Here is a 15,796-nt window from a genome sequence, read left to right as displayed (position 1 = left end):
CTTCTGCTTCTACTGCTCAGAGCCTGCTCTGAAACTGCCAGGCTGAGCAGAGAGCCATTGGCTTCAATGTGGACTAGAAACAACACCCAGCACTCTGTGCACAGAGTCAGTAGTAAGCCCGCTGCCCCAGCACAGTGCTGTGCTGCCCGGAGTTCATTCTGAACCCAGGGCTCCGCAACGTCCTTGGGGATACGGAGCTGCTGGAGGCATCCCAAAAACAAGTCCTTGCCCCTTGTCTCTGCGCCATTTTCAAGAGCAGGGTTAACCTGGCACCCTGGTCACCTTCCAGTGTGTTCGATGATCTACATTCTCCCTCCAGTTTCAAATGGGCAGATCATTCTTGGCACCTCCCTATGCACTGTTGTGTGGTGTTGCTGTTTGCTGTTAAACAACTGCTGTACCCCAACCCAGAGGTGGGTGACAGATTCCTATGCATATCGTCATTCCTGCAGCTGATCTTCTCTGAGCCTATAGGAATTCTGTGTGTACAATTTCAGGATTGGGACTGTGGTTGCCCAGGTCCTGGGGATCCTTCTGGTGAAGGGTGCTGTATAAAATATAGAGGGGTTTATAACAGGCTGGCTGAGACATCCCATCCTTTTAGCAGGCATTGATCGTGTTGGGAAAAGATTTAGTGGGTATGGCTGACACAGAGGCAGGTGGCTCTATATGCCACTTGTATATAAGGCAGGTAGAAGAGGATCTCTGAGATAAAGGGGACCTAGGATGTGGGCTGAGTAACCTCAAGAGAGAAGCAACCAAGCCTGGGTGAAGGTTTGATCAGAGCTAATTACTGCTAATTAAGCCAAAGCCTAGGAAGGAGGTGAGTTTGGACGCTACGCACCATGGAGGCTTTGCTTCCGAGCAGGTTGAGAAAAGGGCCTGCTCACAGTTGTATCTCTGGGACCCAAACTGCTCCTTTTGGAGTTAATGGCAAAACTTCCCCTACCTTCACTAAAGGCAGGATTTGGCCCCGTTATTACTATATGTGCACACTGGTGAAAACTGTCCCAATGTTAGGGACGGGGCAGGGGAGACGAAAGGTGTGGAAATCCACTTATGTGCCATGCATTTCTCTGAAGAGAATGAAAATACATAGGGCCAGATTCTGGGGTGGTTCAAATCACCATCGTTCCACAGAAGTCAATGGAGCTAGGCTGACTTACACCAGCTGGGAATGTGTCCCAAGGAAGCTATGCAGATATCAGCAAAGTCCAGTGAAAACATGCCTGATTTACACGGCACTGCATGTGGGAGACTTGGCAAAGGCAGGGTTGGGCTTTGTTCTCCAGGCCAGGGCTCTCAGTTTGATTAGCTAAATAAAAAACCTACAGGGAGGAGGGCAGAGTTATAACCACCGGAGTGATCAACATGGACCGGCAGGGAAGGGGCCCCCGCTTTAGGTGCAGCTTTTCTGTTAATGGGATTAATTCACCAGCATCCCCAGAGCATCCCTGCTCCCCTGTCACCCTAAATGAATTTCAATGGCCAGACCAGGTGTGTTTTTCCTTTTTATGCTGGTGAAAGCCTGTCAGGTGGAGTTCTCCCATCACAGAACCAGGTACAGCATGGGTGGCATCAGGGCAAGCTTCCCCAGTGCGGCCTTGCCAATGCCCTTTGACTTGAAAGGGATCTCCCCTAAGATCACCAGGGGCAATCTGCTGACAGAGAGGCTAATTAATACCAATGGTGCTGGGACAACTACATCCGCTACCTCTTTAAAGCAAACAAACAAGCCCAATCCAGGTGTGTCTCTTAAATGGACCCACGGCAGTCTGATAGGACCCACTAGTATTGCACCAAGGACCACGGCTTCACCATGGGAACTTCATTGTGTCCCTATCCTAGGTGATCACTTTCATGATGGCAGGGTTTGTGAGGCACAGAGAATTCCCTAAGCTAGAGCACCCTCTAAAAAGATTCCTTCAGAGATCCATGTACCCTAGTTCCAGGTGGGACTATTGTGACATTAGATCTAGTGTGTGTGCGTTCACATACACCCACCCCACACTCTGCATCTCTGGAAGCAATGCCACAAACTCAGCATGGTAACAACAAGCATTTTCTTCAACTCCTGGCCACAAAACGTTTTTACTTTTTGCACACTCTAAAAGAAGATCCATCTTCTCCTTGCTCTCCCCAGGGTTAAGCATTATTGTTCTGAATACAGGAGACCCACCAACACTTTCTTCCAGGGATCTCAGAGCTCTTTGCAATCTTTCCATAAATGTGCATGGCACTTCACAGATCAAAGAAAGACAAGGTTTCTGTCCAGAGGAATTTACAGTCAAGAGATGCACCAGGGATGTGCATAGACACTACCAGGGATGAAGGCTGTAGAGAAATGAAGTAGTATTGCTAAACCCAAACATGAGTCAGGCCCCCACAAAATGAGATTGACTTAAAAATCACAAGATTTAGAAAAACAAATATGTGGGTTCTGGTTATTTGTCTTCTGGTTTCTGAGACTTCAAGCTTTTCTCGGCAACCAGGAGGTCTAAAAACTTACTTTTCATTTTAAAATAAGCTAAGGGTTTCAATAAATCATATGACTCCAGGAGCTGGGGTTTTTAAATCAATCACCAAATACCGTGAGTCTTGTGATAAAATTGAGAGTTGGCAGCACTGTGGTGGTTCTGGATGTATAATAATAATACCTAGCTCTTACACTGTGTTTTTATTAGTAAATCTCAAAGCACTTTACAAATGATCAGTTTCCCCATTTTACAGAGAGGGAAACTGAGGCACAAGGATGGGACTTGCTCAAGGTCACCCAGCAGGTCAGTGGCAGACCAAGGAATAGAGTACAGGTCGTCTGAGGTCCAGTCCAATGCTCTACCCCCAGGCCACATTATCACAGCATGGAGAGTCTCTTTTTACCTTCCTTCATGCACACAGACTCAGAGGGTTTGGTATCCTCACAGGAAAAGTGTGCCTGACTCTGCTCTCAGTGCCCCCAGTGGAGCATTGTGGACTCACTCCTCATTTACACCACCGTAAGGGCGAGGGGAATCAGGCTCACTGTTCCAAAGAGAGATTGGAGGCACAGCAGATCAGGTCAGGAAGGGCAGGGGTGTGCCCAGGAACAGGACAGGTGGAAGATGGTGCTGAGGTGGTGGGAGGAGAATACAGAGCAGTGGTTAATTTAGCTGCTTTTCTGTGGAGTGAAAGGATTGAATGGGGAGTCAAAGGAGACAAGGTTGGGGAGAGAGAAGGGGATGCATTCTGTTGGGCTTTGCAGGTGAGGACAAGGACCACGGTGAGGGGAAAGCAGCGTAAGGATCTGAGATGGAGCTGGAAGTTGTCAGAACCGCCTTCCAGATGGGCTGGGGTTGGGAAAGCCGGGGCAGGGAGAAGGCTGCAGTAGTGGAGGTGAAAGACACATCAGGGCTTGGACTAGGGTTTTGTTGGACAAAGCCTGGGCAGGAAGGGATTTTGTGTAGGAATCTGGTGCTGATGGTGTTAATGTGGGAGAGGAAGGAGGGGGAAGGGGTGAAAGGTGAAGGGTGCTGAGAGTCTGCAGGAGCAGGGATGATGGTAGCTTTGCTAGTAGAGATGGGGAAGGAGGGGCAGGTTTAGGGGCCCAGGGTTTGGTTAATCCTCACAAACCCTGTGACAGAGGGGGGAGTATCTCTGTTTTATAGATGGGGAAACTGAGGCACTGAGCAGTGACATGATGGGCCCGTGGTCACACAACGAGTCAATGACAGAGCGATAAGCAGATTTTGAGGATCCCAACTTGCTCTCAGACCTGTGAATTGGAGCCTGGACACCCCCTCTGTAAGCACCTGGCCTATTCTCTCCTCTGTAGGATGCAGCAGTCGGGACAGGCCCCTGTTCTGACTAGTCCATACCATGGCTTTCCCTTCTCTGTGCGGCATAGGAACGAACGTGGTCACTGACACTGGGATCTTCCATCTGTTCAGCTTCAGTGCAGCATGCTGAACACCCAGGGCTTTCTGGGTAACATTGTGTCCTGCCCTCTGGGCTCCAAACCACCTCCCCTTCCCAGATGTGGCCTCTTGCTTCCTGGGCCAGACTGGCAAGGGCTGGGAACTGCTGTTTGCAGAGACAGCCCGTTCTGCCCTGGCAGGAGACCTCACTACTCACTGGCAACCCCTGCTGGCTGCTTGAGGGGTGATGACCAGCTCAGAAAGGCTCCCACCACCTTGGCCAGAGGCTGCTGGCTGGGGTTGGTTCAGAGAGGATTGAGGGGCCTGGTTAAAAGGAGAGCAGGGTGCAGGGGGAGCTGTAAGGGATGGGGGTGACCGGTGTGTGTGGAGGGTGGAAATGAAGAAGGGAGGTGTCTTCTACAGAAGATAGTGCAGAGAGAGCCTGAGTAGAAAGATCAGTATCAGAGCGAAATATTTATCATTATAATTAGGAATACAAGCCACTGCACCACCCACCCCCAGGGAAAGGAACCAGGAGCCCTTTCTGCAACCTGCCTGCCAAGTGCCAGACCAGATGCCCCTCCCCAAGGCTGCAAGCTGCTCCATCACCTCTTAGGACCCGCTCTCCCCCATCCCTTCCCCGGCAACCCGCTTTTGGGAAGCTGAGAGGGGGAGGGGGGGCCTGGCCTTAGCAGATTTCCTCCCCCGCCCCCGCGATGCATGAACCGCAGCCTGGCCACCGCTCCGATGCTGCAGGTAGATACTGGCAGGTGGGAACCAGACCCGTGTGTCTCCAGCTGTAGGGGGGGTGTGGGGGACGGGGATGCAGCATCCCTTTTGCAAAATTACCGTCCAAGCAGCGAGGTCACTGCAGGAGAAAGACCAATCCTTGCCCCCTCTCCAGACTGGGGGCGGGGGAAGGTGCCCAGCTGCAGCACAGCGGGTTCTGCCTGCTCGCTGCTGGGACAGCTGAACAGCCCCCCCCCCTTCCGGCTGCAGCGAGCACCACAGGGACCTTTGCTCCCTTGGCCAGCAGCCCGGCGCGCGGAGAGGGGGCCCCCACGGTGCATTTCCCTGCCGGAGGCGAGGCGCTTACCTGGGGCGTCCCCGTCCGTGCATAGAGCAGCCGCCCCCCGCTGAAGGGTGCAAGGCGGGAGCAAGGCCTGGGGGAGCTGAGCAGAGGGAGGGTGCGGGGCGCCAGGCTCCTGCGTCCGCCGGCCGAGCTCGCAATGAAGCAGCCGCGCCAGGACTGCAGGCGAGGCGCGCGCTCCCTCCCTGCCTGCCTCCTCCCGCAGCCGCCCACCTCCGTCTGCTGGTTTCCATGGCAACTGGGTAATGCTCAGTACCTCCAGCGAGCCCCGGCCACGCGCGGGCTCTCGCCCCTCCAGCCCCCCCCGCGAGCACAGGTGCCATCCGCCGTGCGCCGTGCGCACCCGCATCAGTGCTGCTGAGACCCTCACATGGGCGTGTGTGCACACGCGTGACCCGCACACGGGCGTGTGTGACCCTCCTGCTCATGCATGTGTGAAGTTTATGTTCACATGAGCACATGTAAATGCACAGCCTTCATGCTTGCACTGGTGTGTGTGTCTGTCCGTGTGACCATGCTCACCCTGCCGTGCACCCATGAGCCACCTTCACACTCCGGTTGACTTGTATGTGTGCAAACACAATAGTTAAAAATGAAAAATGCACTCAGGCAATCCACAGCTGCAAATGGAGGGGAATGGAATGATAAGTTCTGACCTGTTTGGGTTTATTGGGTTGCACTAATCAGATGAATTTTCAAGCCCTGATAAGGAAGGAATGACTCGATCACCGGGTACTGCTAGGCATAGACAGATTATGCACGCGGAACAGTTCCCTTTATGCAGCTCTATCAATTCACCGCCTTGAACATCTGCACAGACATGGAGCTCTGCCTATGCACATTATTCATGACCTGTGCTACCCCCTGACAATCTAGTCCTGGCCTCCCAACTCAACTTCTGTCCTGATCTGCTGTACCAGTCCTGTGCCCACACAGCTCTACAAATGCACCTTAATGCTGACTCTCAGCATCCTCTGCTATTCCAGCCCTGGGCCTGTCCTGCCCAGAGACTGACGGCTTTGCCCAGTTATCCCAGCGGGCATCATAGTTCTTGTGATCTAGCCAAAGGCTCATGAAGGGCTAGGCTGAGACCCACCAAACGCCTTTCACCTCTGACCTAAGGCATTTTAACACGTCTCCATGGAGAAATCACAGTGAACTGATCCAGTGCCCCGTCTGACCCCTGGTCATCACTTTATTTCGTGATCCTCATGGTGCATCAGCATTGCTAAATATACCTAGCGATCGGCCTTAAAAAGGGGGGAGCTTGGACCTCACACCAGTGAGACGATTTAGAAACCCTTGTGTGTTCCTCAGCATTTTGGGAGGTCTGGGACTCCTAGCTCCCCATCTCTGCCTGACCGTGGCTGTTCACGTTACGACCTAGTGTACGGCCTCTGCTGTTTGAACGCACTGCAACATCAGATTAGTTTTGTCCCAGACGCACATTCTCCGGGGAGAGTGCAAGCATTGCCCGTGCCCTATTTACAATGGGTGCCAGGAATCCCAAGCGCACATGTGCTAGGCACCAAGCTATAGGTCTGAACAGGTATCAGGGCTCCTTGTTTAATGCTGGTAGGCCAGAACTCTCTTCTCTCCAGAGAGCTCGCTCAGTGACAATCTGCCCTGCTTCCATGTCTGACTTGCAGTTCTAATCAGATCTTGCCGGGAAGGGAGCAGAGAGGGATAAACTCTCTCCGGGGGTAGGGATTCCATCTTAAAGTCTTCCATGTAGGAAGCCAGATGAGTGGAAATGGAGCATCAAGCCGTGTAGTCTCATTATCAGCAGGTGACATCCTCTTTGCCTGTTCGTTCCTTTGCGGCTACCCAGATTGGAGCGAAAGGGCCAGTGGCAATATTTGGAGAGGAAGCCCTCCCTCAGTAAATAAAATCAGCTCTAAACAGAGCTAGGCCTGGATTCAAGCTTCCCCAAAGTGTACGGGTGTCTGAGTTAGGGACCCGTCTCCAATCCTGTCTGGAGACTGGTTGCTGAGTGCATTGGGGCTGCATTTCTTTATATTACTGGAACGGGAACCAGAGAAAACCATGTTCCTTTCTTCCCTGAACTGTGCTGCAGGGAGTTTTCCCTCCCCAGCCTAGAGAAGCTTAATATAGAGTCACGGTGGAACCCCAGGGCCCTATGTCTGAGTGACTGAGGATCCTCACCTTGCTTGTTTCTCTCTTCTTTACCTTCAATCCCCATTGTGCCCTCCCTCCAAAGCATCTAGGAAAGACAGGAATGGGTTCTGGGCCACTGAGGTTTGCATCTAGCAGACCTATTAGATCCCAGCATTACATCCCATCAGAACAGCAGCATGGGCCAGCTAGCATGTATTCTGTTCCCAGGAGAGCCAATGTCCCAGAAGCAGCATTCCTGGTGCTCCCTTAGCACCCTCCACTCCCTATAGTGCATGCGTTCTCTCTCTCTTGTTTTCTCCAAGCAGATCCAACATGGTTCCTGTTACAGTGTAAATAGGGATCATATCATAGGAATCAGCAGCCAAGCTGCAGGAGGAGCCTTATTCAGCGGGCAGCCCTGTGTCTGCTGCAGATAGAAAGACCCATCAGATGCCTTTAAACGCTACTGAGGGAGACCCAAACCAGAGCCATCTGTTGGGATAATCTGATATGCAGCCTCATCAATGATGTCACTTATCTGCCTTAAGACATTTTGCAAATGTATGCAGGAAACAACAGCCCCTCCTGTGAATAACCTGGTACATGTGCCAGAGGAAGTGACGCTGGTTCCTCTTCCCCCCAGGCAAGGGCACAGTGAAAAGGGGCCTGCGTAGCTCAGGGGATTGGTAATAGGCTAGAGAGAATTTTGTCTCTTTAAATCGCAAGTGTGAATCCAGATCAAGCTGGTATTGAGGAAATTTTATGACCATCTGATCACTGCTTGGTAGCCTGTGTGAAGTGAGCTTGGTGGGTCTGAGTCCTGATCCCAATGCACGGGTGCCCCCATCATCACATCCGGTCCTCTAGCCAGTCTCTGAGATGATGGTGATAAGCTCTAGAGATGGTTCCTTCAGGCCAGCACTCGAGCAGGGGGTGCCACTGGGGAAGCTTGCCCTGCTGCTGCCCATGCTGAACCTGCTCTGTGGATGTGCAGAGGCATCCAGGGATGTCAAGTCAGCTCACTTCACCAGCCAAAGGAGCGGGGCCCACAGAGGAACAGAGAGGCACAAAAGAGAACAAAGCAAGGAGACTCCACCGGAAGCCTACGGAATCCACCTTCCAAACAAGGAGACAATACACCAGGCTGGGATTGGGCCATAGGGGCTAGCCCTAGTGGCAGGGTGAATCCTGGTGAGAGGGGCTGAGACCCATGGAGGGAAGATGTTCTGCTGGAGCTGGAGACAGGAGCTGGGACAATGTCCCCTCTGCTCTAAAGCTGCTTTAATGCCTCTCTCTCATGTTCCAGCCTGGCTAACGGGAGGCACACAGGACATTAAAGCTAGTAAGAGGCTGGTGTTTTAGGCTAAGTAATAGAACCTGCCCCAGGAAGCAGCTGCAATAAGGAAGCTGTTCAGATGGCCAGGGTTGTTGTGTTGTTCAGGAGCTTGAAGATCAAGTTGTTCTGAGAACATAAACCCGGTCCTGTGTGGCTCCTTTCTCCGTCGCAGTCTCATCTTTCTTCCAAAGAGCACATTTGACTTCCTAATGAGTGGGCCTCCCTGTCGTCAGCACCCTTCAGCTGGCCTCCTGTTTCCCAGCCTCCTCATGTCAGGTTGTCATTCACTCAACACACACACACAACATTAAATGCATATAAGCCGGTGTCCTTGACTTGCACTTCCCTCTTTCCTTGGGTGGCTACTCTCCTCCGCAGAGGTGGTTGCATTTCAGCAGCACTAGGCATATAGCGTATATCAGGTGCTTGAGGATCTTTCAGGATGAAAGGTTTTAAAAATGTAAAATACCATTATCCCAAAGAATCTATTTAGCTTAGGGTTTTATACTGCTGCCCATCATTGTAGTATCTGGGCACCTTCCATGTAAAGTCTACAGCAGGGGTCAGCAACCTTTCAGAAGTGGTGTGCCGAGTCTTCATTTATTCACTTTAAGGTTTCGTGTACATTTTAACATTGTAGAAGGTCTCTTTCTATACGTCTATAATATATAACTAAACTATTGTTGTATGTAACGTAAATAAGGTTTTTAAAATGTTTAAGACGCTTCATTTAAAATTAAATTAAAATGCAGACCCCTGGACTGGTGGCCAGGACCCGGGCCGTGTGAGTGCCACTGAAAATCAGCTTGTGTGCCATAGGTTGCTCGTGTGCCTACGCGTGCCATAGGTTGCCTACACCTGGTCTACAGCAATAGTGAAGTCCCTAGTGAGCGTGAGGTGATGTTGCAAACAGGGCCAGCTTTATGACCTGCGGGGCCCGATTGGAATACTCGGCGGCGGGGCGTCTGCTCTGGGTTTTCCGCGGCACCGAAGGACCCCCCGCCGCCAAAATGCTGCCGAAGACCCCCAGAGTGGGGCCCTCTTAGGCACGGGTGCGGGGCCCTCTTCGGCGTGGGGCCTGATTCCGGGGAATCAGGTGAATCGGCTTAAAGCCGGCCCTGGTTGAAAACCTGACAGCGTGTAGCTTCATTGGTTAATTATAGATCTGGGTTAGAGTTCCAGGGTTAGCGAGAGTTAACAAATTCTTTAACAAACTCCACTGGGTTCTATTTGCCACTCCCGCCATCACCAGCCATGGAGATTCTGAAATGAGAAGTTATCGGCCAGTTCGACACAGGAGGCAGAGTAGAATGGAGTTCCCTTTCCTGTAGGTGGGTTGCTAAGGCCAGCAAAGGCTCCATTTGATCAGTAGTGCCAGAAGATCTGAGATGAAGATACACGACAAGGAGCAGTGCTGAGCAGAAGAGGCTACTTGTACACCATCACTTTCCTGGGGAATGTCACTGCTCAGGCCATGCAGGGTTTGCTCTGAGCTTTCTCCTCACTGATTGGCTCCTCAGTCCACCTCCCTGCGCTATTCTCTTTGTATTCACTCTCAATGTCTCCACTTGGAACTGTCAGGGCTAGGGGCTGCGCACCACACTGCCATTTGGCCATACAGCTGCCGCTTTGTTCCACAGCCTCTGGCTTGGGAGACTGCACCTTGCTGTTAGGTGACTCTGGCTTCATGGATTTAACTTTCTGTGATGAGGAGGACCGAGGGCTTGCAGCAGAAGTGTGTCACCTCGCCAGGAAGCAGGAGGAGAACTTAGGAATGGGCGATGAGTCTTCTCAGAGCAGGCTTTCCTCTCCTGGCTATTGCTGTGGCCTGGTTCCCTTCTCCCGGAGGATGCCTTCCCAGTCTACAACCTTCGGCACATGCTTGTGGTAGGGCCCAAGACTGGCTTAGGAGGGGGAGCTGCAGAGCAGGAGGTGCGTTGGTAGATCTATTGGGGAGGGGATACTGGAACTGGCATTGCAGGGGCACCTCAGCTCAAGACAGACAGCACAGAACTGTATGGGAAGCCTTCACTGCACCCATTGAATTGTATGAGTAAATCCTGGTGTCCACACAGGCATGGGTCCAGCCCTGTTGTATTGCCAGAGCTTCAGCAACTGACTCCACACCTTGCCAAAGCTCAGGCAAAACTAGCTCCTCTTGGGGTGCTCAGGTTACCACCATATGACTGGCCGGGGCAGGGGCTGCCACATAATGGAACCTATTTAATGAAGGTGGAATTCAGACACCAGAGGAGTGGGGACGGGTTTGGTTTGTTGCACAACTTCCTCCTTAGCCCAGTCACTGGGTCAGCTTCCCAAGAGGGCAGGATAGGAGAGGGGGAGGGGGAGGGTCCTACTCCGGATTCTGAGTCCCGTGGCCCACAGGGAATGCCAGCCCAGTGGCAGGCCCTGATCTGTAAGGCAGTCCCCAGTTTAACATGGGTGTTCAGGCTCTGCTGCTGTCTGGGTGCATGGGTCAAGGAGGAAGGGAAGGCGTGATGAGGAGGCAGGCTCCACCCTAATTAATGAGCTTTGCATGGTCTCCTCTAACACCCGTCTGATTTATTCTTCAAACGTGCCATCCTAGAACGTTTAAAAGATGCATGATATGGACATCAGCGACAGATGATCTGGGCTGACTCTTTTCCCATCTCTGCTACCCTCAGCTCTGGCTCGCATTTGATCCTGCAAGCAGGAGACAAGAGAACACAGCCCAGGACTTGCCATAAATCCAGGGCAAAGGCTGCGCATGCTCCGTACTGCACCCAGGTCAGGGGCAGATCACACGGTGGGTGACTCTAGGGCCCCTGGGGTTATTCTGGGACATTGCTGCCCTTCTCCCTGAGCTGCCTCCATCTTCCAGCCAAGGATGTGCACAGCCAGCTGCTGATCCCAAGAGCCCTCTCCCTCTTGCAGCAAAAATGCAAATGCAGGGCTATTTGCATCTCTAATTAGGAACAGTGGATAATTGGGCCCTCTGCAGTGATTACTCAGAAAGCGAGACATTGTGAAGGGCTCCGGCGCTGTGCAGGTGCTGCCAGAAGCCTGGCTCCCACCAAAACAATCTGCCTTTTGTTTGCTAATAACCAGCCCTAAAGGCATCCTCCAGAGCTCCTTCCGGGGCACGGCCTGGGACATAAAGGACTCGATTTTTCTGCAAACCGGCTGGCTGCACAATGCTCTGTGGAATGCTCTGTGTTTGTGAGGGCTGGAAAGGAAACTCGCTTATTGCACAAGATCTCAGCTCTGCTACCGATTCCCGCTGGGGGTAGCTAGGCTCGGGTTCTGTTGGCCTGGGACTTGTGCAGTGATGTCCACTGGAACGGCTGCGTTTTGCACGCACTTTGCCAGCGCCAGCTCTAGGCACCAGTGTCCCAAGCATGTGCTTGGGGTGGCACTTCTCAAGGGGTGGCATTCTTTTTTTTTTTTTTTTTTGCTTGGGGTGGCAAAAAACCTGGAGCCGGCCCTGCACTTTGCAGTGGTGAAAATGATGGCCTAAGGTGCAGGGAAATGGTAAACCAAGCCCTTGATTTGCAAACTGCTTGCTTCTTAAGGGGTCAGGTTGACAAAGGTATTTAGGCACCTAAAGATGCAAGTTGGTGTCTCATGGGATTCCCAAAAACGCCAAAGCAGGTTAGGGGCCTGACTCCCATTTGAAGCTTGCATGTGTTTATTTCCAGCAAAAGTATTTTTTTTAAATCTTTTCAATGCAAAATTAGCACAGCGAAATTAATCACAGAAGCAGCAGGGCATTCTCAGTTAACCTTAACTCTGCCCCTTACCCCCATCTCCTATCTGTGTTCTATAACAGGCTGCCATTCTTGCCCTGTCAAACTTAATTGTGCCCTCAGTAATAATACGTAGCACTTCTATGGGTGCTTTCTAGCTGTAGATCAGAAAGCATAGAAGGAGAAATATAGGCACCGAGGTAAAAGAACTCACCCAGCACCACACAGTGTAGCAGGGCCAGATCTGGGTTTCCTGACTTCTGGGTTTATGCACTATTCACTAGACTGCACTGCTGCCCCAGTCTGCCCACTCCCATTTCCACACCAACATAAACTCTGTCCCTTTACCCATACTGTACAATACTCAGATCGGACGCTCTTGGGGCCAGAGACTGTCTTTTTGTACAGCGCCTACCGCAATGGGGTCCTGGTCCATCACTGGGACTCCTAGGCAGTACCACAATACAAATAAATCATAAGTAATAACTTCCACCTCCCCTCCTGGCCCATATATGGCAATTGAGCAGCAGGCACATAGGGTTGGGTGTCTGTCCTATGTATGAGGATGAGCAGGATAGCTTGCTGCTGAGTTGTGATTATAATGAAAGTTTTTAGCACATTTTATAACATCTCTCTTCCAAGGATCTCAAAGCACTTAGCAGTTTAGTCTCATAACTCCCTTGTGAAACAGGTAAGGGATATAGGTGGTACTTCATTCCCCACTGAAATGCAGCCACCTCCCAGGTGGGATGCAGAGGCATTTTAACAACATATAGCAATGCAGCTCACCAGTTTAGGACATATCATAGAATCATAGAATCTCAGGGTTGGAAGGGACCTCAGGAGGTCATCTACTCCAACCCCCTGCTCAAAGCAGGACCAACCCAACTAAATCATCCCAGCCAGGGCTTTGTCAAGCCTGACCATAAAAACCTCTAAGGAAGGAGATTCCACCACCTCCCTAGGTAACCCATTCCAGTGCTTCACCACCCTACTAGTGAAAAAGTTTTTCCTAATGTCCAACCTAAACCTCCCCCACTGCAACTTGAGACCATTACTCCTTGTTCTGTCATCTTCTTTTTTCCAGTCACCCGGGACCTCCCCCGATCACATACAGGGAGATCATTAAGGGAAGCAGAGCGGGATGGCATGAACTGGAAGTTGAGTGGCATGCTGGGATTAGCACTCCTACTCCTTCAGAAAGTGCCACGGGATCAGTAATGATCATGAGTAGTCATGACACTGTTTTATGTGTTGTCCAAAAGCAGCTCCTAGCACCAGGCTGACCTAGTTCAGTCCCGATCCAAAGAGGAAAGGGGCTGGCAGATTCGCCAATGCCTGTCTTACAGCGCCACAGTGTTGCCCTCCCACAAACCGACAGGTTCCAGCCTCGCTTTGCAAAAAATGCTGCCAACATGGCTGCAGTCGGACTTCCCAGCTTGAAGTTTCCTGTGAACTAAGGCCCCGCTGCTACTGGCAGAAGCGAGGGGGGAGAAAACTCAAGGAAGGCAAATATCCCTGCGGGGTAAAGTGGTGGGACACAGAGGGGTGCTGAGGCACAGTGCTAACTTTTCAGCTGTCAAAGCCTGGGTTAGATCACACGTGCAATGAGTTTGGAGGTCTCAGTCTGGAGCGAGATTGTAAACGTTATCTCCCCAGTACCACAAAACATCCTGCCCTGGCATCCCACGGCCTGTGTGTCACAGCTGCTGACAGGAATAAAATGAACTCCATCACGCTCCAGCAGTGTTTATACATGCAACGCGCAGCATGCCAGTGCAATGCAGATCCTCGCAGCGCCCGTCAGTGAGACAATGGGCCCTGCATATAGAAGGCCTTACAGCTGGGTACAGCTTCTCCTTTGTTCTGAAGGGACTCTTGGTCAAATGCCTGGGCCAAAATCCAGGGCCCCTCATGTTAGTGATGTTAGGAAGCACGATTTCTTCCAGCTCCTCTTGTGTTTTCCCAGAGGACTAAGGCTAAGCGTGGCTGAAAGTGGCCTCTGAATTTGGGTGCTGAGTTTTTGAGTGCCCAATGGGCGGCACTTTGGGCATAGTTCTCAGTGGCGGCACGGAGCGCCCACAGCTCCCCTTGATGCCCAGTGGAGTTAAGTGCTTGGTACTTCTGAAAGTCAGGTGCAAAGGCCCAGAGCTGGGAATGCCGAGCTGGGGATGCTTGCAGGCCTGGGCATAGTTGGGGGTGTGTGGGGGAATGGAAGGCTCGGGCAGGCGTGGAACTTGCCCCCCCCCACGCATGCCCCACTGGCTTGGCTGGAGCTGCTCCCCCGCCCCCCCGCCCACAATAGAGAAGTCAAACTATGCCTATGCTTGCAGGTCAGGCTTGGTGAGCTTATTTCAGGGCAATGGGCCTCAACCCTGATCTGGAAGGACCAATGCTAGAGGGCAGGTCAGTCCCCTTCCTTGACCTGTCTGCTGGGACTGCCAACAAAGAGGTCAGTCAGTCCCGAAGGCAGAGACGTTTTTAGCCACGGGAACTTTTGTCCCACTCAGAGCTGGACAGAGACTCCCCAGACCTATTTCCCTCAGGCCACTCCACGCAATTGCATGCTGCGCTTGACTGCCACAGCTGATCCAGAGCTGTGATTTATTTTCACGAAGGAAAGAAAAGTGGCGGTGGACAGAGGGACACGCACAGGGGCAGTACATTCCAGTTTGAAGAAATCCCCAGATTATCATGGGAATCACAGGGCTGGTTTTCAGCTCCTTCTTCTCCACCCTCTCTCCCACGTAGGTCCCTGCCGGTCTCTGGCTATCAAGCGAGCGGAGGAGGTGGTTCCTCGGCAACTGTAACCATGAGACCTCTCCATGTCCCACCGCTCCCCTGGCACATGGGGCAGGTTGCTATTTATGATGCATGATTTATGCAGCGCCGGCAGCGTGCTGGCCACCAAGATGCTTGGCTGCTCTAAGCTGTGTGTCTATTGCAAGTGAAGCGTGAGGTGCAGTCAATACCCAGCGCGGACAGCACAGGGATAACAGCTAAGTAGTGGAGTCAGCATAGAGGAATCTGTCCAGCCACTAACCTGGACAGATTCTGTATCAGCTCTGTGGGCAGGGGACTCTGATCTTCAGGGCTGCTAATCTGGCCCGTTTCACCAGCACTAAGTGCTTCATCCTGCTCTCAGCAAAGCTCCCATTGGCTTGAATGGGGCAGGAAGAAGGCCTTAAAATTCGCACACTCTGAGCCCTGGCTGTCTGCTGTGTGGCCTGCAGGTCACCAGGTTGGTCTGGAAAGTGTTTCCTTCCAGGCTGGGACAAGCCAATTCTGGGATCAAACAAATCCCAGCTCTGCCTGCATTGCTTGCACCTGACCTTACAGTGTGCCCCTTCCATGCAGGCAAAGGAGCACTTAGCATCCTGCGAAGCTGCTGAAATATTGCTCTGTTCACCAGGGGCGGCTCCAGGCCCCAGCACGCCAAGCGCGTGCTTGGGGCGGCAAGCTGCGGGGGGCACTCTGCCGGCGCCGTGAGGGCGGCAGGCAGGCTGCCCTCGGCAGCTTGCCTGAGGAGGGTCCGCTGGTTCCGTGGCATCGGCGGACTTCCCGCAGGCGTGCCTGCGGAGGGTCCACTGGTCCCACGGACCCTCCGCAGGCAAGCCGCCGAAGGCAGCCT

At 52.4% G+C, this 15,796-nt stretch overlaps 1 protein-coding gene across 2 annotated transcripts in view; it reads right to left on the bottom strand.

Annotated features, from left to right (window-relative positions):
- The window catches only part of PACSIN1 (protein kinase C and casein kinase substrate in neurons 1), a 57,507-nt gene that overhangs the window by 35,493 nt on the left and 6,218 nt on the right, over nucleotides 1-15,796 (bottom strand). Inside the window, exon 1 of one of the 2 annotated variants that reach the window (XM_039537096.1) lies at nucleotides 4,990-5,159. The exons of the other annotated variant lie outside the window; for it this stretch is intronic. The gene's annotated coding sequence lies outside the window, so the exon portion shown is untranslated. Of the gene's footprint in view, nucleotides 1-4,989; nucleotides 5,160-15,796 lie in introns of those variants that run through there. 2 annotated transcript variants of the gene reach the window in all.

The sequence above is a fragment of the Mauremys reevesii genome, linkage group 4, assembly GCF_016161935.1.
Source record: "Mauremys reevesii isolate NIE-2019 linkage group 4, ASM1616193v1, whole genome shotgun sequence".
NCBI classification, from domain to species: Eukaryota; Metazoa; Chordata; order Testudines; family Geoemydidae; genus Mauremys; species Mauremys reevesii.
Note: the sequence above shows the minus strand (reverse complement) of the source record. Positions and strands in the feature narration are given on the sequence as shown.